Here is a 12,044-nt window from a genome sequence, read left to right on the forward strand (position 1 = left end):
CCCACCACCAGACCCAGGTTTGTTCTGTTCCAGTCTGCACCTCCACACTTAGTATGCCTATGGTTTCAGGTTGATTGAATTAGTGACCTCGCTGTATCGAGTCCATATTGTCCTAGCATTGTTGTTTCTAGTGTAGCTAGGGATTCCCATCTGTGAGAATACAATGGCCTGCTTGTCCTTGGAGAAAGCACAGTTATCTGTAGCATACTCTCCCACCTCCCCTTGGAGTTGTATTCTTTAGCTTTATAAAATAACTGAGTGGTCTGCACTCGCATGTCAGACAGGAAGGCACCAGTGCATGCATGTTAGGATGCTACTAAAAAGTTCTAAGTATTATTGCTAGTCAGTATTCGCATCAGGCTCCATCGGATGACGTCACTCATCTGTGAGATACTTGGCCTGCTGTTCTCGGATAATACTTGCCACAGGTGAGTGTTAGACTAGTCCAGGGCCCACCTCAGAAGACTGAGGGTTTTGGGATATCCTTAGGTTCTTTGCCTGCCCCTGGTTTCTAAATAGTTTCACATTCTGCAAAAGTTTCCCAGAAGAATATTTATTTTTTTCTCAAGTATTAGTTTTATTAATTTTTTTTTTAGTTTTGGCATTAGCGTACTGACAGAAACCTAGCTGCACCACCTGTTATACTGATGATGTCATTAGAACCTTCAGTTTTTATTTTTTTGTTCTGTCGCCACCTGCTAGTAAGGACTGGTCTAGCAGGATTCATGGAAAGGAACTTACCAAGTTAGAGTAAATTTCACCATATGATTAGTATATAAGTATGTGAAATCTTGTCAGCGCACATACTTGCATATGTGTATTCAGCCACATCTAATATAATAAAACGCACCGTGAACGTTCTAATGAGGACAACGTTCTGTGAAGCCCTGAAGCCCTGAAGCCATCTGACGTCACTGAAGCTGTAGGGTTCGTGGATTCGTGGTGTGAAGCCTTCAAGCCAGCCAGCCGTCTCTGCCCCGCCCTCGCGAAAAAAACAAACAAATCGGGAAGCGAAACGTCAGGGAAGGAGGCGGCGCTCCCGACGTCTAGCCTTCCCTTCGCTGTGTTCCGCCTTCAAAATAAGGCGGAACACAGCGAAGGGAAAGCTAGACGTCGGGAGCGCCGCCTCCTTCCCTGACGCTTCGCTGCACGAACCGCCACGGAGGTAAAGTTAAAAAGAATAATAAAAAAAAAAAGGGATGCATGGATGCGAGGCATGGATGCGGGGGGGGGGGGGGGAGAAGAGGGCGGGCCAGGCTGGGACATGGGAGAGAGAGTAGCATGGATGCGAGGGGGGGGGGGTCATGGAAGGGCGAGAGGGGACTTGCTGGAAAAGGATGAATGGAGGCGGCAGGGGACAGAGGAGCATGGATGGGTATGGATTAGGAGGACAGGGCACAGGGAGAGAGGGGAATTACTGGAAATGGATGAATGGAGGGGGCAGGGGACAGAGGAGCATGGATGGGCATGGATTGGGAGGGCAGGACTCAGGGAGAGAGGGAAATTGCTGGATAGGGAAAAATGGAGGGGCCAGGTGACAGATGAGCATGGATTGGAAGGGCAGGACTCAGGGAGAGGGGAATTGCTGGATAGGGATGAATGGAGGGGACAGATGGGCATGGATGGATATGGATTACAGAGCAGGCCTCAGGCAGAGAGGGGAAATGCTGGATAGGGAAAAATGGAGGGGCCAGGTGACAGAGGAGCATGGATGGGCATGGATTGGAAGGGCAGGACTCAGGGAGAGGGGAATTGCTGGATAGGGATGAATGGAGGGGACAGATGGGCATGGATGGATATGGATTGCAGAGCAGGCCTCAGGCAGAGAGGGGAAATGCTGGATAGGGAAAAATGGAGGGCCCAGGTGACAGATGAGCATGGATGGGCATGGATTGGAAGGGCAGGAGTCAGGGAGAGGGGAATTGCTGGATAGGGATGAATGGAGGGGACAGATGGGCATGGATGGATATGGATTGCAGAGCAGGCCTCAGGCAGAGAGGGGAAATGCTGGATAGGGAAAAATGGAGGGGCCAGGTGACAGAGGAGCATGGATTGGAAGGGCAGGACTCAGGGAGAGGGGAATTGCTGCATAGGGATGAATGGAGGGGACAGATGGGCATGGAGGAATATGGATTGCAGGGCAGGCCTCAGGCAGAGAGGGGAAATGCTGGATAGGGATGAATGGAGGGGGCAGGTGACAGACAAACATGGATGGCCATGGATTGGGAGGGCAGGGCTCAGGGACAGAGGGGAATTGCTGGAAAAGGATGAATGGAGGGGGCAGGGGACAGATGGCCATGGATTGGGAGGGCACGGCTCACACTCTCTCTCTCATATACAATGTCTTTCTGACTCTCACTCTCACACACTCTGTCTCACACTGTATCACATTCACTCTCTATGTGCCACACAGTCACTCACACACTCGCTTGGTGTCATACACTCACTCTCACAGAGAATCTGTGTCTCACACACACTCTCTCTCTTGCCCACACACACACACTCTCTCTCACACTGTGTCTCACATACACACTTGCACACACTCTCATTCTCACACACACTCTCTCACAAACACACTCACACCCAGACTCACTCTCTCTCTCACACACTCACACTTTCACTCTGACTCTCAAACAGTCACTCTCACATACACTCTCCCAAACATACACACTCCAAGGAAAACCTTGCTAGCGCCCGTTTCATTTGTGTCAGAAACGGGCCTTTTTTACTAGTAGTTTTATAAGAGACATTTTCTGCATGTAAAGTATGCTTTACAAGTGAAAATACTTTATACAATTACTCCTTAAGCCTTTATATAGAGAGAACTGAGGAACTAAAGCTGTCCTGTCTTGAAGAAAGAATGAAAATGCGTGATACAATACATGCTTTCAAGTGTCTGTCAGGCTACAGTAAGGAACCAGAAAATAGCATTTGCCATAAAATTCAAAATTCAAGAAGAAGCAATTATTTTATGAAAATGAAGGAAGGACAGCTCAAAGTCATGTAAGAAAATACTTTTACAGTGAGTGGGTGGTAGATAACTGATACAGACGTTCAGCAAAAGTGGTAGGAGCCAAAACTGTGGCCTTGATGTACTAAAGTGTGATTTTTTTTTTAAAATGATAGTAGCTTCTTAACAGTAAACCATTCAGAAACACCAGTAAGTTTGCAAAAATATCAGTGTTTTTAGCATCTAAAACCCCTTTAACAAAATATTTCTTAAAAGGTCCATATTTGTAGTAAACCTTCATGCAAAATACACACAAATGGCTGTTGCACATTCAACATTATTGAGCTATAATGGTGCCGTTCCAGGTCATTTTAAGAGATAATTTCATTAGACTGCTGCAATTCCATACTGCCCTCTTTGGCTGGTTCCACTTTTTGCATCTCTATTCCTGTTCTGCAGAATTTGTTTCTTCTCCTTTTTTGCCTGAAAATGTATGCAAAGCAGCTCATTAATGGTCACTTTTATGAAAATAGGCATGCAAAAAAGCTTTGCAGTCCAGTTTTGTTTTAAAAAAAAAAAAACCTTAAAAAAAAACTACAACTATTTGCTGAGAAGGGGTGGTGTATAAGATTTTATAAATATTGATTTTAAAAAAGAATATGACACAATTTGTGCAGTGGCAGTATAGATGGCTAAAGGAGCCATTGGTCCCATTATTCAAGGCTCACCCCTTTCGGGGCATTAGTGACCTATTAGCCTCTGCCCTGATCCTAATTTTGGGGCATAAAACAAGAGGAATACAGGCGAGGTGGGGTACCTAGTTCAGAAGCCACTTTATTTCTACACAAACTTACACACGCACCCTCAGGTTCTATAGAGGTCACCCAAAGTTGGGCACCCCAAATTGGGGTGCAGATCTCAGATGTGCATGTAGATTAGTCAGTTAGCTGATAACAGTCAATCAATGGAGTTAATTGGAGTTGATTGTCACTTAATTGGCAGTAATTAGAAGTTATGCATGCATCTATCCTACACCTACAGACCAGCCCTGTCAGCCCGGGACCATCAGGCACGACTTTGCAGCCCAATGCTCTCAGGCAGTACAATAACCCCAATAAAAAAACTGTGGTTATTTTATCTTGCCTTTTTAGGCAGGATTCAGCTACCTGTGGTACCGGGATCCCGCAGGTTACTGAATCCTGAATCCTTAGGAAACCAATGACTCTACTATACTATGTTTTTATGTCTCTTTATTAGAATGTAAGCAACCAATATAAATTTAGAACTGATGCCCAAGCTTTCGTAACCAGTACAGTATGGAGTGAGCCACCCCAACCCAGTCTAATTTCAGTCAATTACAGTCACACACAGTATTACATTTATTTCATTTGTTTCCTTTGATTGGATTTTCTCCTATCCCACTGTTAGCTGCAAGGTAGATTACAATAAAATGAGATGCAGTACATAACAGAGCCTAATATTCTTCAGTATGGATAGAAGTCAAGTGCTAGATAATGAGGAGGGGCTATCTAAGCAGTGTTCCTTGTGCTGAGTATGAGGAAGTAAGTTAACATGAAGTAAAAGGTATGGAAGGCAGTCTGCTTCTCCACTTTAACAATTATAAACAAATAGACTAGCATATGAAAGGGATTCCTTGTATGTGATGGTGTGCATATAAACTTAACATACTGTGATAAGAAAGGAACATAGTGCATAATGATGTGGAAGGGAAAATAAAATGGTGCGATGACACTAGAATTCTAATGTGTAAGGGGATATTATATGCAGTGTGGATGATGTATTGCAGTGCTGTAGTACAAGAAAGAGCCTAATGTGCTATGCTGTGATTTGGAACCTAATATACCCTAGCTTTGAGAGGCAGAAAAGCACTGACTTAGTGCAATATGGGGAGGAAATACAAAGCTTTTAATTTATTTAGTTGACCACACATGGTTGCACTAGAAAATAAGATCTCAAAACTGGATGTATCTAGATTGCAGATGCTAAGCAATAAAATGTTATCAGAAATGTTAGTCTGCCATATTTGGAAACCATTTAATTAAAACATGTATATAAAAAAACATATAGCACCCTTATATTATAGGAGTAAAATTAGTTGGATATGTATCATAGCCAGCAGTTGATGGTGATTTAGCTGTGCTTTGTAGGCTTTAACATGTTATATGGTAGAGTGTTTAATTTTTTCACTTAACCAGATTACTGTATTTTTATATTAAAAAGTTGTATTTAAGATAGCATTACATACTGCTATAAGATTCCCAGGATCTGACATTACAGAAAGATTGTTTAATATTATTGGGAAAATGCAATAAAAAGATAATGTTCCTGTGGCAAAAAAGCCATGTTAAATTATTTATTAAATTAAAATTAGACATTATAGTTCATAGTTCAGTGCGTTGCTATTGCAATTATTTGAGCTTTGCCAATTATGTTTTACTGTTTACAACTGAAAATAAGTAGACTGTGACCTTATCTGTCTGTTTCCTATAAATAGTCTCATTATGGCCTCCGAACAAATCATTGATGGGGCACAGTGTTGTCCTCTAAGTTAAAAAAAACATAATAATAAAGGGTCTGATATTCAAAATACTGGGCAGGAGAGGCTCATCCTTATTTATATTGTGCTGAGTGGGTCAATAGGCGATACTCAGTGGTACTTACCCAGGTTATATCACTGGGTATCCTCTCTGACCAGTACGGCACTGTTCAGGCAGTACCAGGGCAGTTGGGGGCAGAGTCTGGGTGGAGGTGGTCATTATTCAAGCACCGGTGATATGCCATGTTGCTGCTTGCAAAGCTAACTGACCAAGTATCAGTATCAATATGGCTCTTATAGGCTGCAAAGTTTCCTCAAAATTAGAGTTCACTGTGATGTACAAATGAGAAAATACTTCAAACAATTATAATAAGAACAAAGATTACAAAAAAACAAAATTTAAATAATACCAATTAACAAAAAAAGAAAACCAGTACTTATCGTAAAATAAGCATAAAAATCATGTACCCGCACATATAGGTCTAGATTCTATATATCAAGAAAAGTTTTATCTTTCTCAGGAATATTAAGTAATTTTGCTCAGTAGGACCGTATAAATAGCAGTCCAGTTAGCTACGCAGTTATAACACTGAGGGAGGAAGTTATCAAATTTCAGTAAAAGCCAAGCTTCTATTGCACCTGATTTATCATGGGAGTCAGCAGCCTGCTGTGTCACAGTCCCACAAGTTGCTGACTACCATCGTAAATGAATAGTGCAGCTTGTGTTTATTCTAACTGCCTGGAGTTTTGGGCCTCAGAGCCATGGCCTGATGCTCTCTGTCCTCGTCATCTAGGGGCCATGCTGCTGTCCCCCCCCTCCGAGCAAGCCCCGCCCCAAAGGATCCCCTACCACCAAAGTCTAATCCCTGGTGGTATAGTGGTGTCTGATAGGAGCCATACCCAGTTTCTCCTTCCCATCTGGTGCCACCCTTAAAATGGCACCTCTAGCAGTAGTCTCATGGTACTTCTGCTAAGGGTCATTTTTCCATACAAGGGATACGCCAGGATATATGTCAAATCTTTTTGATCTTCTGGACAGAAATTGTGTTAAAACTTTCAGGTGTTATCTAGATTTTCACATTCCAAATCCAAAAAAAGTATTATATAAATCTGTGTTTACATTATCATTTCCTTAGCAGGTTGCTTAAGTGGTGGAATCTAATGCCTATTTCAGTAAGGATGAACCAAACAGAAGAGAGGGAATCAATAGCACAGGACAAGCAGCAAAGCAAGAAACAACCACGAAGAGCCTCAAGTATTAGTGTGTGGAACAACTTTATTAAAAGACCTGACACTTATTCAATTTACCTTAGTAGGAAACAACGTTTCTAGAACAAAGGAGCTTTCAATGGCGTTTTCCTGACTCAAGTTTTTTCCTACTACAGTAAATTGAATACATGTTGGATTACTAACCATTGGATCATTTATCTTTGGGACAATAGCAACAGCTGACCCTTGAAGCAGGCATATTGCTGAAACTTGGCCAGTGTCAGGTCTTCTAATAAAGGTTGTTCCACTTGAGGCTCTTCATGCTTCTTTCCTGCTTTGCTGTTTCAGTAAGGGTAATAACAGTGTAAATTATGTTGTAAATCACTGAAAACATTTGTTTGAAAAATGTATTTTATCCACAAAATAAAAGAGATTTAATCTGTTAATAGAATTGTCATTCTCCTAGGCATTCTTTGCCCTTTCTTGTTAGCTGCACTGAACTTTGTGAGGTATGTTGCAGGATATAAGTAATTTATACAGTAATTATATAGTTCATGTTAAAAAATAAATGATTACATAACAGTATGATGTTTTAAGATATGCTAAAACATATCATTTACAGTGATGAGTTTCTTAATATGTTTTTTAAACTTTAATTATGCTTTATACCCTATCTTATGGTTGATTTTTATCATTACATTGTTTTATCTATTTTATGTTTTGCAATTCATTTTATGAATGTTTTTCTAAACATCATACTGTTATGTAATCATTTATTTTTTAACATGAACTACATATTTATGTATGTTTTGTTATTATAGACCCATGAGGCAGGTGTTATTTAACGCCGAAACATGGCTCGTGTCGGGTCATTTACCAATAAAATACTCCTGTTGTCTCAGTCTTGAAGGCCCAGTGTTGCTTTGTTTGTTTGTGTACTTTTTATGTATGCTGATTAACCTCTCTGTTTGGCATGTAATTTATACCAAAAGCTAATCCTGGGTTTAAGAAATTATTTGGTTCCCAATTAGTATACTACAAAATGTTACAGAAACCAAAAGTAACTAAAAATAAATAAATAAACTGCTATAAGAAATCAACTTCAAACCAAAGATTTATGAAAAAAATTTTTTTAATGTGCTCAGTTTTTTTGGTGTTTCACCGTGACTCGAAGGCTCGAGATATGTGAAACCACCTGTATCACCATCATAGCAAACCCTACCTCCACACCACTATCTAATCAGAGAACATCAGGAACAATCTCTGCATCTAATAAATGAAATCGTACAGACTTAGCTTTGTGTTAACTATAGCTGGTGCAGTGCAGTGTGGATGACTTCCCCTTACTCCCCCAATGGTCACTGACCCCCCTCTCCTACCCCCCCCCCCCCCAATGTGATTAAAAACATTACTTACCAGCCTCTAAGCTATCCTCAGATGTTATACTCAGGTCCATTACAGCATCAAGTAGGTCCCTGGAGTAGTGTAGTGGTGGGTGCAGTGCACTGTAGACAGGTGGACCCAGGCTCATACCTTCTCCTACCTATTACACTTGTGGTGGAAACTGTGAGCCCTCCAAAACTCACCAGAAGCCCACTGTACCCACATATATGTGCCCCCTTCACCCATAAGGGCTGTTGTAGTGGTGTATAGTTGGGGGTAGTGGGGTTTGGAGGGCTCACCTGGGAGCATTTATTTGAAGTCCACTGTAGTGCCCCCTAGGGTACCCCATTGCTCTCCTGGGATGTCTGTGTGGCCAGTCTACTAAGATTACTGGCTCTTCCTATATCCCAATGGCTTGATTTTGTGCTTTTTTCACTTGAACTTTTTTTTTTCCAAAATGGACCACAAAAATCTAGCAAATAGCCATTTTTGAAAAAAAGAGACATTTTTTGATTTTGAAAATGGCTACATTCCCCACTTGAATTTTGGACGTTTTTAGCAAAACGTCCAAAATTGGACTTGAGACGTCATATCAAAAATGCCCCTCATTGTATCACATGTAAACAAACATTGCTCGATTAAGTAGGAAACTCATGACATTTACATTACCAGTAGGAGGAAAATGAAATAGCTAGTTATGATGTATTTAAGTATTAATCTTTGCAAATTTCTAATTATGATACTGTACAGTAGTGAATTTCACTGCAAGTATCTGTCACAGATGTGTATTCGAGTACTTCTAACAGATATATATTCATAACTATTGCTAAATTGGCTGTGTTTTTCATTTATTTTTCTCATTGTGAACTTATAGAAATATATAATTTTAAAATGAACTTTATACAATCTTTATTCAAGCAACCCTGTCCCCTACGTACAAAATAATAAAAAAGCATCAGTGAGGGGCTGCACTTGTTGGTTGGTATCTTCCAGATTCTATATATGACACCCAGAATTGTGTGCTCAAATTTGAGTGTGTGCCGAAGTTGCGATCACAAATTAATTGAGTAACAAGCTAATTAACCTCAGTAATTGAGTGCTAACAACCAGTTATTGATGTTATTTTGCATTCAGTAAAATTTGTGCACACATCTGGCTGCATGCTATTCTATAAGGCATGATGCCTAACTCTACTAGCGTGTAACTCAAAAGGAGGCATGGCTATGGGTGTGTCAAGGGAGTTCTAAAAAGTTGCATTTGAAGTTAAAGAATATGGCTTAAGTGTGCCTAATTTGAGTGCTAGCATTTACACTAGGTTTCTGTCGAGTAAGTCTGGCATGAGAATTGGCACTAAGTGCAATTGTGTAAAGGGTGTGCACCATTTATAGAATTGCACTCAACACTGATGTTTATCAGTGCCAAAGTTTGATAGCCATTTACTGAATCCAGCCGCATTTGCATCTTCTGCGCCTAACTTTGGGCGCAAACATCTATGCTTCCCAAAGGCTGGTGTAAATGTTGGCACCCAACTGATGGTAGATAGGCATACAAATGCAGGTATTCTATAATGTCATGCCTAATTTCTGGGAATGCCCCAATCTGCCCATGGCCCTCCCTCTTCGGATTTGCATGCTATGAAATTTAAGTGTGTATGTTATAGGATAGGGTACAGGGCAGATTCGTGCGTAATAGAGAGTTGCACAGGGCCAGAAATTTCATCCATCCCTGCCCATTCCCAGTGAAATCTAACTCATGCCCACTCATACCTGCTAAGATCCATTCCATCCCCAGCCATCCCCTAAATTAATATTCTCCATCCCCACCTGTACCTGCAGGAGTCAATGCTATTATTTACCTGCTCACAGTCTTTTGTTTCCTCCCAATCTCAACAGCCTCCTATGGTCTTTTGGATTGTATTCACTATTCAACCAATGAGTGTTCCAAGCCTCAGTCTGGTGTACCAGCTGCCTTTCTAGACATTCCAGGCTTCATTCTGGTGCTCCAACTGGCCATCTCTGTATATTCCAAGCCTCATTCTGCTCCAGTTGCCTCTTGCAGTACATTCCAAGCCTCATTCTGTAGTCACCAGAGATATTGGCTGCTCTCCCACAGGAATACCATGGCAACTTCTTCCATCACTGCAGGACTCCCATGGCAACTTCTTCCATACCTGTGGGAATCCCCATTCCAGTGTGCATAGTTGAGGCAGGCTCGGTCTCAGCCCTTCCATGAGGAGTTCTTTGCTGACACTGAAATGGAGCACTCATGGGTGTCTGATGAAGGCCTAAGGTACTTTTTTGAGGAGGAGTCCTATGATATCAGACCCCTCCACACCAGTGGAGAGGTGAAAGTCTCCTGAGAGCCTCTCCACAGCTTTTGTGAAGGAAATGGTGGATGCAATTCATTTGGAAATGGAGGACGAGCCCAGGGATGAGATGTTCAAGGTCCTGGACTACAACTCTCCTCCTTGAAAGACTGTGATTGTCCCGCTTCACAAAATATTGCAGGATGTTCAGGTGCAGACCTGGGAGACCCTCTCTTGGTCCCTGTCCTCCCTGAGAAAATTGATACCATGTATCAGATCCAGAGTTTTCCTGAGTTTGATATGCCACAGTTGCCTCATTATTCCCTGGCGGTGGAATCCACGCTCAAATGAGCCAGAAGTTCCAGAGACTTTGCTTTGGTGTTCTTAGGCAGATAATCTCAAACTTTGGGCGGAAGATGTATCAGGCTTCAATGCTCATCTCCAGTGTACTGTCATACCAGTTCTATACGAGCCTCTACTTGCAGAACCTGGTGCGCAGTACGACTGATTTGGTGCATTCTCTCCCACTAGAGCAGGCCAAATCTCTTTGCTAGCTGGCCAAACAGTAGAAGGCATCAGGGGCGCTTATAATACTTTTGATGTGGCATCCAGGATTTCTGCCCAAAGTATAGTGATACACATACTCTCATGGATGTGTGTCTCTGACTTGGACCCAGTGGTTCAACAGAAATATGCGGATGCTACATGCCAGGGGGATAATCTTTATTGGAGAGAATGTGGAGGAGGTCGCGAACCTCATAAAAAGGTACACTGATATGATCGATACTCCCTCCAGATGCCTTCTGCATCCTTCTCATCCAGGATGTTTTTGGTCAAGTCGGAGAGAGGTCCCTACTAATCACAGAGGTGTAAGTACACTCCTTTTCGCTTTCCTCACAAGCTCAGCTGCAGCATGCTCGTTCTCATCAACAGCATGCTTCTAAGGCCCAGATGGTGTCCCAGCAATGTTCCCTCTAAGAGAATCGCATGAACGATTGCTTATACATTTTAGGAGCATTACTCACAGATTTTACATGGCTGCTCACAAAAATGTGTGTTTGTGCTACATACAGAAATGCATTGCTAATACTGGCACTCAAAAATTGTTGGTTTTTAAAACTTGTTGCTCATTTGAAAAAAAATGTGCACATTCCAGGACACTCCTTAGAGGAAACATTGCTTCCCAGTCAAAACTGGGTAAATGTTTTAGACTGGCTCCATCAGAGCATAGCGTCTGTAACAGTGACCATTCAAAATGACCTACCGGTGGGGAGGAGGAGGGAGTCTAAGTTTTTTCCAAGAAAGGTGACTGCTTGTAACCTCCGACTGGTGGGCTCTCTAAATAGTCCATCTTGGTTATGCCCTAACTTGGCATCATAGACCACCAAATTGCCCTCCGAGAGCATCTTGCTTCAGCTCTCATCACAAAGAAGTATTTGCAGAGGAACGCTCTGCCTTTAGTCAATCATAATATTATGTTGAGTACAATGAGTGATTATGGTATGGCTGGAGTAGTTTTGGATTGGTTCAGAGTTCCTTACTAAGAGGCAGTATCAGGTAAAAATGAGGGTGCAGTTTTCTCAGAAATGGTCATCAGTATGCAGTGTTCTTTAGGGTTCCCCATTGTCTCCATCATTGTT

General features: G+C 41.9%; 1 protein-coding gene and 1 long non-coding RNA gene across 2 annotated transcripts in view; one reads left to right on the top strand and one right to left on the bottom strand.

Moving 5' to 3' along the window:
• Positions 1-12,044, top strand: part of RALYL (RALY RNA binding protein like) — an 815,331-nt gene that overhangs the window by 19,087 nt on the left and 784,200 nt on the right. The window lies entirely within an intron of this gene.
• Positions 2,858-12,044, bottom strand: part of LOC115478585 — a 50,152-nt gene continuing 40,965 nt past the window's right edge. Inside the window, exons 3-4 of the long non-coding RNA XR_003943549.1 lie at positions 5,633-5,837; positions 2,858-3,433 (exon numbers count right to left, since the gene is read on the bottom strand). This is a non-coding gene — a long non-coding RNA (uncharacterized LOC115478585). The remainder of the gene's footprint in view (positions 3,434-5,632; positions 5,838-12,044) is intronic.

The sequence above is a fragment of the Microcaecilia unicolor genome, chromosome 1, assembly GCF_901765095.1.
Source record: "Microcaecilia unicolor chromosome 1, aMicUni1.1, whole genome shotgun sequence".
NCBI lineage: Eukaryota > Metazoa > Chordata > Amphibia > Gymnophiona > Siphonopidae > Microcaecilia > Microcaecilia unicolor.